The sequence below is a fragment of the Equus przewalskii genome, chromosome 25 (assembly GCF_037783145.1).
Source record: "Equus przewalskii isolate Varuska chromosome 25, EquPr2, whole genome shotgun sequence".
Classification (NCBI taxonomy): domain Eukaryota; kingdom Metazoa; phylum Chordata; class Mammalia; order Perissodactyla; family Equidae; genus Equus; species Equus przewalskii.
Window position 1 is genome coordinate 29614209 of NC_091855.1, and position 12512 is coordinate 29626720.

The 12512-nt window shown below is 38.1% G+C and overlaps 1 long non-coding RNA gene across 2 annotated transcripts in view; it reads right to left on the minus strand.

Annotated features, from left to right (window-relative positions):
- Positions 1–1124: 1124 nt before the first annotated feature.
- Positions 1125–12512, minus strand: part of LOC103551337 (uncharacterized) — a 65935-nt gene continuing 54547 nt past the window's right edge. Inside the window, exon 5 of one of the 2 annotated variants that reach the window (XR_544988.2) lies at positions 1125–1389. This is a non-coding gene — a long non-coding RNA (uncharacterized lncRNA). The remainder of the gene's footprint in view (positions 1390–12512) is intronic. The other variant, XR_011533059.1, reaches the window with a different exon arrangement.

Sequence of the window (12512 nt, forward strand, 5' to 3'; positions counted from 1 at the left end):
TCATATATAGGATGTATATCCGTAAAAGCAAGCCTCCCGTATCAACAAGAAAGAGACAGGCAACCCAATGGAAAAGCAACAATGAGCACATATCTTGGACATACACTTAACAAAGGTTTGCCAAATGACCAATAAACATAAGAAAGGTGCTCAACTTCAACGGTCAAAAAAATATGATTCTATATCCAATCACCAGATACCTAAAATGAGAAAAACAGTAAATACCCAGGCTTGGCAAGTATGCAAAGAAAATTACAACTCTCATAATTGCCAGTGGGGCTAACATCACTTTGGAAAGCTATTTAGTAGTTTCCACTAAAACTGAATAATTCCATATTCTGTGATCCTTCAATTCCAGTTCTTGGTATATATGCAACAGAAATGTGGCATATGTTTATGAAAAAGGATGAACTAGAATGTCCATAATGGAACAATTCTTAATAACCTCAAACTGGAATCTACCCACATGCCCCTTGAGAATAGAATGATTTTTTTTTTAGTTCACACAATATAACACTTTTCAGCAATGAGAATGAAAGATTAACCATGAAACAGAATGATAATATGAATATGCACAATATGAATAGAATAAATCTCACAAACTTAACACCAATAAAAGAAGCCGGAAACAAAAGAGGACATACTATATGCTAATTAGAAGTAAAGTTAGTTGATACTCTTGGTAGAAGGGGTAGATTGTGACTTTAAACATTTCTTAGATTTTTTTCTCTACTCCCATCTAGAGAGGGCTGGAGTTTGAGAAACGCCCTTCTGTCCCTTTCCCAGGTAGGAAAATGCTCTGATAATGTCTGCCCCCCACACACCCCATGAGGGCTTACCTAGTAACAAACCATTAATGTGAACTATCACCTTTTTGATAAATAGGCCTATAAAAATCTGTACGTTCTTTTCTGGTCGTTCCCTTGGGATGGATGTTGTCTGGGTATTTCCTTAGGATACTTTTCTAGGTGGAAAATTCCTAGGTTAAAATATATCATATTTAAATCTCTTGATGATTCTTGTTTTAAAGATTGTGATTCACATACAATCTTCTCTGTCCCCATTGATACCCAGCAATGGGCTTGCTCTGCCTGCCACGATCTGAGCCAATTAATCACGAGTTAGGGATTGAGAAAGGAAGTTTTAATTCAGTTAACCAGCATAATAGGGAAGATGGTAGAGTCTTGTCTCAAAACAAAAACCATCTTCAAGAATTGCAGAATCTTGAGGCAGTTACATAGGGAAAATGGGCAGTAAGGAGAGGATCCAGGGATGTTGGTCTCCAGGAGCGATGGGCTCCGGGCATCACATTGTTCCAATTGTTCCATTCGTCTGCTAGTCATGATGGATACCTTTTAGGTGTGTTTCCTACCTCTGGTCAGCCTGTTCCTGAAGAGAAAGTAACAGAACAAAGTTTTAATTTATCAAGCTCTTGGGGAGTACATACATAAGCAGAGGCCATAAATCAGGAGAGCATGTGAATTTTTTAGAGTGTGTGCAGAGCAGCGAGTAGTCAAACAGAGAAAGGGCTAAAGCCATTTAGCGTAACAAGATGGCTTCACTTTTGCTCATTTGGAACCACTACCAACCTGCCATGAGACCAGTGATCAGGCCAGATTTCCCCTTAAAGAAGGGGACCTGTTTAAGTCACCACTTACCCAGCTTTTCATAGCTACTACCCTCTGATAACCATCTTTGCCTCTTGTTTAAACTGCTAAAAGTACTTTTTGTTTACTCCCGGGGTCTTATAATCCCGTCTTCAACTTACTCCCACATATTTGCTATAATGCAGCTTTCAATAAGTGACATTACTCCTTAGAAATCTAGAGAAATATCCATTGTAGTTCAGTCTCTCTGTCACATTTATGTTTTTAATAAAACTTTTATTAAGATTGCTCAAATGAGTCTTTTCTCCTTAAAATTAAAAACTTATCATTTCTGACTGATTTTACCTTTTCCAATCTACAAATAAACGGAGTATATAGAAACACAGATGAGAGACAAAAAATGAGCGAGATTCACTTCTCAGTTCCAACTGAAGGCTCTTCCTGAAACCCATCAACATCCGCGCCCATGGGTCTGTGATGCATGGCTTTACTTTATAGTCAAGTAACCAGTTGTTATTGGTGTCTCTATTTACCATGAGAGGAGTCCTGACAAATAATAACAGCTGATTAAGAAATTGCAGTGAGGGAGTATAGAGAGCATACAAAATGGAAGCATTCATGCTAAGGACTCATGAAAGGCACAAGAAAATGGAGTTATGGGTGTAAATGACAATGCCTTAAAGGAACACCCACAGAAACATCCGGAGATAACCAGAGGGCACAAAGACACAGCCAGAGATAACAACACAGCACAACTGCAGACCTGGATAAGATGTGGAAACATCATAAAAGGGAGAGAGGAAGGAATGCTGATGCCAGTGAGCCATCCCAGGGAGAGGACAACACACAGCTAGTAGCCTTGCTGATTCCTATGCTGGACCAATCTCCCGTTCCAGACTCACTGGACCGTGCCAAGGACTTTGTGGATTTTGGTTGGTAAGCCCTTGCATATTGGATGCTGTGTTTGCTGTTAATTAATATATTTTAACGATACTCATATAATTTAATGTGTGACATTTGATTGAGTCACTGTAAAGGAACACCGGGCTGTTTTTACCGTTTCCAGAACTCAGTTGCTTGCCGGGAGATCCTTGAATTTACCATAATAACTTCTGGCATTGCGGAAAGACACAAAAGCGGGTGGATAATCCATTATTAACCTCTCATTACAGGGAGCTGAAGGTGAAATCTGAAGTAGTTCCCAAGACCAGGATGAGGGCAGCAGCAAGGACTGGAAATGGAGGGCAGGATGGAGAAGAGAGGGTGGAAGGTGGACCCGGGTAACTAATGGGAGGAAGTATGAGACCTTCGGCTTGTTCCTGAGGATATGCAAACAAGCCTTCTGACTTTCTTGTGAGAGCTCAGAGGTCTAAAATTCTTCCATTAGAAGAGTTTGACTGGAAATCTGAGGCTAAATTTGATCCTGACCCTACTCAAGGACAGCAAGGCAACTGGAATAAGTCATTTTGGATTTTAACTTTTCAGTTTACTTGTCCCTAAAAGAAGGTTATACCAGAAGATATCTAATACCTATTTCTGGTCTTCAAATTGGTAGAGTGTTTGTTTCGTAGCTCTGCAGGGAATACAGGGGTGACTTTCTGTGCACCTTTTTGTCTTCATCTTGGAACAGCATCTTGCATTCTTTAGGACATCATGACTGTTGTGATTTAATTCTTTCCTGCATGCCAGTGGAAAGAAAAAAACAAATGCAGAGAGACCTTAGACGAATATTTTGCTTTTGTTTCCTCCATTTTATGCAGTCTTTCGCAGTCCTGCCATGGAGCACGGCAGGAGTCCATCCAGGGACCATATGGCTTTCGTGCGGTGGGGACTGAGAAAACTCCCAGCAGAGGTTGGGGACTCCGCTCCAAGCTGTTGCTGTGAAGCTCTGAAGCAAAGGAGGCCCTTACTTTTGGCAACAATCAGGTCTTCTTCCCAAGACACCGCCCACATTTTTCTTCGCAACCACAAACTAGAACTGTGGTTCAAAATAGAAAAACACATTTAGAAAAATAAACTGAAACCGTTGAGTGGGTTTCATTGTACTATAGAATCTCAGACCTTTTGATACAAAGATGCATTTCAATATCCCATAATGGGAAATATTTTACAGGGAAAGAATCCAGAGCAATTTTTATATTCTCCTGTCCGAAGGTTCCCTGACCATTTTGCATGGCACTATTGATTTTATCCTACTTGGTAACTCGTTGGTTTGCTGATATCACAGAGGAGCAAATCAGCAATTGGGAGAAAGAGTGCATCCTTGGTTGTATAAATTAGCTCGGATTGCCGAAACGATCTGCCGCAGGCTGGGTTGCTTAAGCAACAGTGATTTATTTTCTCACAGTGCTGGAGGCTAGAAGTCAAAGACCAAGGTGCCAGCAAGGATTGGTTTCTGGCGAGACTTTTCTTCCCAGCTTCTTGTTGTGTCTTTCCATGGCTTTCCTTGTGTGTGTGCTAGGAGAGAAAGAGAGACATCTGCCGTCTCTTCTTCTACGGACATCAGTCCTGTCAGATTAGGGGCCCAGATTTATGACCTCATTGAACTTGAATTCCCTCCATAAAGACCCTGTCTCTAAATATAGTCACAGTGGGGTAAGGGCTTCAACACATGAATTTGGGGGAATACAATTCAGTCCACAACACTGATATTTGATTAAATCTTTTTAAAAGCAGCAATGAAATAAAAATGGATTTTTCAGATGTGGATTTTTTGGTAAGTTTGGATTTAACATAGCAAATTTTTAATTCAAATTTACTAAGTTTTGATGACAAATTCTAACTTTTGAAGCTATGTTCAATAATGTGAACTGCCTTTAATGTTAACTAGAGCAACACATAATTATTAAATAAACTTGCCCCCAACAGTTCTCACATAATATCTTAGCTAAGCTGAATAGAAATAATTCTCATGACATCTTGAAACGATATGCATTAAGCAGGAAGAAGATGATTTAGTGTCTGATTCCTTGAGACTAGTGAAAAGTAACAGTGGATAACTTGATATGAGGAAATAACATTTTAAAAATATTTATTTAAAATTACAAAATGTGTGTTTGTGTGTGTGGGGGGCATTCAGTGTAGGAACCAAAAAGCCATGAAAATCTTTAGAAATTATTTTTCCTAATTCTTGTCTGGGAAAAAATCAAATAAACGTTAAATTATGATTTAGGACCCTCAGTTTAAGCAGCTGGAAATGTGTGAAACATATTTGCGAAAAAAAATTCCAACAGAAATTAAAAGGAGTCAGGATACTGTTTGTCTTTCTGAAAAATGTCAATTATACAAAACAACTCATTCTCTCAGCATGCTAGAAAGACAAGCATTTTATATCAGACTAAATTGGTAAAACCACCACTGCTCTGGACCTGCTGTTTCAAGTAATGGATTAATACTGTTGGCTGCTCAAAAAATTTCCTAAGTCCAGTTTTGTCATTGCCATAAACAGAAAGCCACATAACTGTTGCCTTGATATTTTTGATGCAGCTATTATGGCACCTGTTAAATATTTCTTGAGTAACTTCAGATTATATCTGATTAAAATTTCCTCTAGGTAAATCACCTATTAATTTATAGTACTTTAGAGTTGATCTAAATTAAAACCATTTTATTTCATGCATCAGTGCTCAATAGAAGCCACACTCAATGCCTTCTACCCAAATTATACTCATCTTTTTGCTATGACAACTTCCAGAAGATTTAAATTCCTGAATATCATTTGACAAACTGTATCAGGTGGTAACACTGATTATATGCTAAAGAAGTGGGTGTGGGAGGTTTTAGAAAACGGAAAAAAACCCCGATGTTATGGCTGCAGTATTCTCATACTTTGTTGCTATACTTTCTTTAGTGAAATGGCTTCTTCTGTTGTGCTGAACTATTCAATTATTTTGAGTGATTTACACTCAAATTCATGATAAAATGAAATTGTCATCACTATGAAATCCCAGCCTGGAAAACGGAGAAAAATCTGTTGAATTTATAGAACTGAAATTCAGGTGGCATTTGGGGCCCTTCAGAAAATTTTGTTGGTCAGCAAAGCCAGGCTCAGTTTAGAGAAAATAAAATTTGAGATAAATAAATCTCTTTCATAGGCAACCTCGGATGGCTGGGTCTAGCACCAAACTCACTGTGGAGATTGTCATGACTGCAAATAATTCTGTTGTATTTAAATCACATATGTGTCCTTATTTTAGCCTTTATTATGATTTGTAATCTAAGAGGCAGGATTGCAGATAGAATGTGAATTTAATGAGAGAGTTACCTCAGTTCAGGGCTTTGTTTTTCTCATGCTTTTGGCACAGATGCCAACCCTGCTGGGTGAAACACTACAATTTTGGTTGTTTCATAAAAACATTATATAGAATGAAAGACGATTGATGCTGATGCCAGTCTGTTGATTGGACACGTTTATTTCATTCATATTCTATTTTTTCTCCCTTCCTCTGTCATTCTAATATAAAGTTTATTTTGATCCGATTAATTTTCAGATACCCTATAATCATACAGGTTGACTAGGAAGAGTGTAAGGAACAGTTCTCATTGTTTTGATGTCGTCCACATTCAATCCATTGTCTAGAATCACAGATCCTTTTACAAATCCACGACAGAGAAATCATTGTATGCTACTGTTACATCCTTCTTCTAGAAGAGGACAGGCCTTCAAGAGGAATGATGGGGTGAAGCATTACTTATTCTAACACATTAACTCCTGGGCGTCTTCTGAATTCCACAGATTGCCTGAGCTATACACTGTGTCTGTAGTAGCTTTCTTCTGTTTTTTGAACCTTACTCAAACAGACTTTCATCCTATCCCTCCAGTTGGGCTATAAATATCAATTCAGTACTGATGACTCCCTAAATTCTACTTTTATTTGTTTATTTATTAGCTGTCCACTCCAATAGAATCTAATATACATCAAGCCATGGACTTTGTCGATTTTGTTTATTGCTGTAGCTCTAAAATATAGAAGAGTGCCTGGTAAGTAATAAACACCCAGTAAATATTTTCGAATGAATTATTTCATTATTATCTTTCTTTTTGATGAGTGTTTTAAGAGACATTCTTGTGCTATTTAGAATGTCTTCCAAATTCCACGGAAAAAACATCTAAGATGATTACTTTTCACAAGAGATAATTGTCTTCAAAAATACACCCAGAGTTCCTAACAGACCTCTGCTTTCTCTCCTAAAGTAACCCTTTATTATACTGCGTGAAAATGTACACCCACCTGACCCACAGAAAAGTGTTTGTTGAAAGCACACAGTCCAGAGTTTCAATCTTAACTCAGTCGTAGAATAGCTGTGTGGATTTTGTAAGTCACTGAACATCGGTAAACCGCAGTCTGTAATCAGACATAATTCTTAACTTGCAAATATGGTACAAGAATTAGCGATAGTATGCACACAACCAAGATCACAGAACCTGAGCATGAGTCAAGGGCTCCAAAAAAGAAAGATAATTATTTCCATTCATTTTGTTATTATTGGAAAATATTTCAATGCTCTTGATAAGAACAAAATTTAACTAATTTTTCTTAATTACCTACAGAGTTCAAGACATTTTGTTAGGCTCTGTGATGTTGCTGTTTACTTCTGCTTCTGGAAAGCAGCTAGACTCGAGTCCTGTCTGATTTGATGGAGGGTGTCAGTCTTTGTGGGGATGGGTTTCTCTCTCCTCTTTAAGTATAGGACTTCAAGGGTTTCAACTGAACTGCTAGTGTTTACCAGGATTCTTCCTTCATATGGAGTCTTGATTTCTGAGTTCTGTCTCCCTTCACCCTGTGATTGTTGGGAGCTCCCAGCTCAGTTTCTCAGCCTGCAGACCTCCAGCTGTGAGTTAGCAAATTTCTCAAAGGGAAAACTGTGCTGATTGTTGGGCTTACATCTAAGCATCTCTTCTCCTCAAGACTCCAATCTCTTAAGTCCTGGCTGCCTTGATTTTTCTCCAGTACCTTCACACTAATTTGGTACTAAAAGTTTCCCCCAGCTCTTCTTGTTGCCCCTAGTGGGAAAGTTAATCTGAATTAATCTACAAATATCAGAAGGGAAATATGCAATATTGATATTTATAAATGATATATTATTCACTAATTTTTCTCAAAATCATCTTTTTGTTTTGCTGAGGAAGATTCCCCCTGAGCTTACATCTGTTGCCAGTCTTCCTCTTTTTGCTTGAGGAAGATTGGCCCTGACCTAACATCTGTGCCAATCTTCCTCTATTTTGTATGTGGGATGCCACCACAGCATGGCTGCCAATGAGTGGTGTAGGATCAAGCCCAGGAACCAAACCCAGGCTGCCAAAATGGAGCACATTGAACTTAACAACTAAGCCATGGGGCTGGCCCCTCAAAATCATCATTTTTTAAATAATACCATATCACATTTAATGATAATAATTTGGTAAATTTCACAAAACATAATACCAACAGACATAGACCATGCAGTTTAATTTCTATCTGAGTAATCACTGTCACCAACCATAATCAAATTGTTAAAAGCTCCTCTATTGTCTTGCTATCCTTGAGCTTCAATTTCAATTGTTTTTAAATACTTCATATTTCACTCAGGTAGTGAAAAGTGAGGTGGCATATCCCAAGTGAATCAAGGAAGATTTGGGATAATATTGACCAGGTGGCCTCTGAGAGCTGCTGAAGAAAAAGAAGAACCATTTCTCCTTCAAGACTAGGTCAGAAATGCATCTCGTGCAGACAACTTTCAGTACAGATTTGCCTGAACCACTTGTTTACTTAACGTGGCTGACCGGCTGTGAGGGCCTCGGTGTCAGACTACATTAGCATGCATGCACATGTAAAATTAATCAACAGACCTAGCAATGCGCAGTGTAGTCCCCTTAGAGCCTGGGGTTAAACATCTGTCTGGAATTGATGTTTCCTAAAAAGCTTTATGTAATGGCCAGAGGAGCTCAGAGTAGGCACTTAGCTTGAAAGGAAGGGCAACGTAGACACTTGAGGGGAAGTGCTGGGTTTCAGTGGACTGACAGCCTCACCATCCTACCCAAAGGTTACAACCTTAGACTCCAAAAGCTTTTAAAGCTTCTTGCATCTGTGTTGCCTGACTGCCTTTAGTATTAAGCACTTATGACTACAATACTCTGAACATATGTCTTTTCACAGAGTTTCTTTCATGTGGATGAAAATGTTTGCATCTTTCTGAAATATCCATCTTGTAAATCACAACTTTAAGTTTGTTGGATTGGGCTAAACTGTTTGTTTTTTCCATGTTTTGCTAATGTAAACTTGAACCAGTAAGGTTTAGATACATTTTGCAGTAGTTTAAAACATTAGCAAGTTTTCTTCCTATTTGACAAAGTTTGTGATGAGTTAAAAAGCAGCATGGGATAATTGAAAGAACATGAGCTTTCTATTCAAATCTGGACTCTACTACTCATTAGCCTTGTGACTGATCCTGCGTCCTTGTCCATTGACCCACACTATCCCATCTGAAGAATAGCATCTCTAAGTCTGTAGTTAGGGGGTGTATGGATCCAGTTTTATTTGGAAGGTGCTCTATAAACATGGGTACTCTGGAACAAGTTCCAGAAATCAATCTTATCTCATTGCTACCGTAACTAATAGTCCTCAAGAAATGGAGTTCTGTACTGATACCCTATAAATACCCAAATAATTAATAACAAGGGAAGGAACCTGTAAGGGTGGCAGATAACTCCTTCCATTCAGCTGTTTAAATACTGCTTGGAAAATGTAGCAAAATGATAATAAATTCATCTTCAGGCAATTTACTTAGAATAGAGAAGATTTAGAGACGTGTATGGGAGAGATTTCCTGGGGTGAACAGATGCATCACCAAGTACCCGTCATTTGAAAGTGCGTCATAGTCAGCTGTCATTGAGTTGAATAGTAGGATTTCTTGTTCAATGCAGTATTTTCACTGAAAGTTTGAAGGTACTCTATTAGTAAAATAAGAAAAAAAGTGATTAAATTTTTATACCTTTCCCTAAATTAGTCTCATTAAATAATGGACTTTTTAAAAAAAGAACAACTTAAAATGAACTCTATATGAGATCTGACAGAATCTTGCTCTGGGAAATGAAGGGACCTGCAGTCATGAGCTCTGAAGTTTAACAATATTCTGCTTCCATCACCTGTGACTTTGGGCATGCTAATTAAACTCCCAGAATATCAGTTGCTTCATCTTTAAAATGAGAATTATAAAAGAGATTAACTTCTCAAAACAACTTCTTCCTCAAAGAATGGATGAGAGACTGGAATATTTAGACTATTTGCTGGCTTGGTGGATTAGCAGCTAATTGGAATTTGGGGAGACAGGCACAGTCAGGCCCTATTGTAGATCTCAGGAGTAAAGGGAAACACTGCAGATTTGTGCCTGTGCTAGGCAAATAATGCCCCTCGAAAGATGTCCAAGTCTTGATCCCCAGAATTTGTGAAGATGCTACCTTATGTGAGACTTTGCAGATGCGATTAAATTAGGACCTTGAGATGGGGAGATTATTTTGAATTATCCAGGTGGGCCCATTGTAATGGGAAGCATTCTTCCAAGTGGAAAAGGGAGGCAGAAGAGGTAGTCAGGGCAATGTGATATGAGAAGGACTCCCACTGCCATTGCTGGCTTTGTAGATGCAGGAAGGAGAAGGTAACATAGGGTGGCCTGCAGAAACCCAAAGATGCAAGGAAATGCATTTTCCCCTACGGAGCTTCTAGAAAGGAATGCAGACCAGCCATCGCCTTGATTTTAGTCCGCTAAGACCATGCCACATTTCTGACCTACCAAACTGTAAGTTAATAAATTTGGGTTGTTTTAAGCCACTAAGTTTGTGACAATTTGTTGCAGTAGTAATAGAAAACTAATATAATACCTAACATGGTCCCCAGCACAGAAAATCTCTGTAATTGAAGGAGGGTTTAGGTTTGTTAGATGAATAAATGAATGAGTAATTAATGAGTGGATTACTATGATAAACATTTATATGGAGCTTCCTGAGCAATCTGATTAAATGGACCAAAGCTTTTCACTTTCATAGTCTTTCTGCATCCTTTAAATCCACACTCAATTCTCTCCTTTTTCGGAAGATTACCTCACCTTTAGGAGCTCACCTCTCAGTCCATCAGCATGTACGCTTGTTCTCCATGGCGGATGCACTGTAATGCAAATATGAGCACACGAGACTATCTGCCTAGAATGGGAGATGCTGCAGAGGAGGATTGTGTGATTTTCATTTCTACCTTCCCAGTGCCCAAGTAAAAATGCAATAGACAGTGGATGAGAGAATGAATGGAATGAAGGATGGAAACCAGGAAATGACTGTGAGTTCCATTTGCTCAGCTCTGGATCAATTGCCTTGGAAAATTTAAACATATTTTAGCCTTTTGCCCACATATAGCACACACTAATTCCATGCCCAGGAAAGAAAACCTAAGGTCCAATCCAGTCACTGTATCTACTCAAAATCCAGGATCTCCTGAACTTGAACAGTCATCTGCATTTGGTGTGACAAGGATTCCCTGTGGTCTGGCTGCTTGTAAACTGAAAAGACTTTCTCCTACTACGTACAGAATTATATGTACAGTATGTACAGGGAATAAAGACAGGGTAATGATGATATCCATCATAAAGAGGAAGAATGAGAGACTCGGTAATTATTCTTCTGTAGCAATTCTGAAATCCCACCGGGGAGATATTATGAAGACCTCTGAACCCAGAAGAGGAAATAATCTCTGTGGCCCTGACTCTACCGTCTAGAAGTTCTGTCTTATCCATCATGCTCCATGACAATGTCTGAAGCAGGGATAATGCCCTCTTGAGAAATTGTAAGGCTTTTAAAGCCAGCTTTCTGTACATGGAAGTTTGGAGGACCAAAGTTTATTATAAGTCACAAAAAGTCAAATAATTTTCAGTCTGCCCCATAGTTTATTTGGCAAAATTACTCCTTCATAAATTTTGTAGGCTTCTAATCTATTTAATTTCAGTTACATATGTTTGTAATCATACTTAAATTGTTACACATAGTCTCAAATCTATTTTATTTCTTTATTTTCTTACCTCTTTGCCCTAACTTTTAAATTAATTGTAGCTACATTGAAACTACCAAGATTCAGTGGAAAGGCTACACAATTAATCACCTTTGCAGCAAAGCTGAATTTTCCATCATCTCTTGAGCTATAATTTATATACAATTAAGGTTACCAATTTTATGTGTGCAATTCGATGATATTTATGAAATATACAATTGGGTAACTGATGCCACAATTATGACAGAAAACATTTCTGGCACACCAGAAAGTTCCCTCATGTACCTGTACAGTCAACCTCTGCTCCATGGACTGCCCTAGGCAACTGCTGATGGGCCTTCTGTCACTAGAGATTTTTTCAGTTTGTCTAGAATTTCTTATAAATGAAATCATACAGTATGCACTATTTTGTATCTTTTAATCAGCCTAGTGATTTTGAGATTCTTCCTTGATATTGTATATCAAGCGTTCATTCTATTTTTTGCTGAATAGTATCCTATTATATGGATATACCAAAATATGTTTCTCCGTTATCCTCTTGATGAACATTTGAGTTGTTTCCAGTTTTTGGCTGTCATGCTCTATGACCTGTGACCATTTGTGTGCAAATTTTTATGAGAATGTGTTTTCACTTCTTTTTGATAAATGTGGGAGTGATAAATATGGTAAATGTATGTTTGACTTTACAAGAAACTGCCAATGTGGTTATATGGTTTTACATTCTCACCAGCAATTTACGAGTTTCACTTATTCTCTCCACCATGTAATATTGTCAATCTTTATAACGTTAGCTATTCTGGAAAGTGTGCAGTGATTTAATTGTGATATTTCCCATTAGTGATGACTATGGTATGCATCTTTTTATGTGTTTATATAATTTTTTTATCCTCTTCTA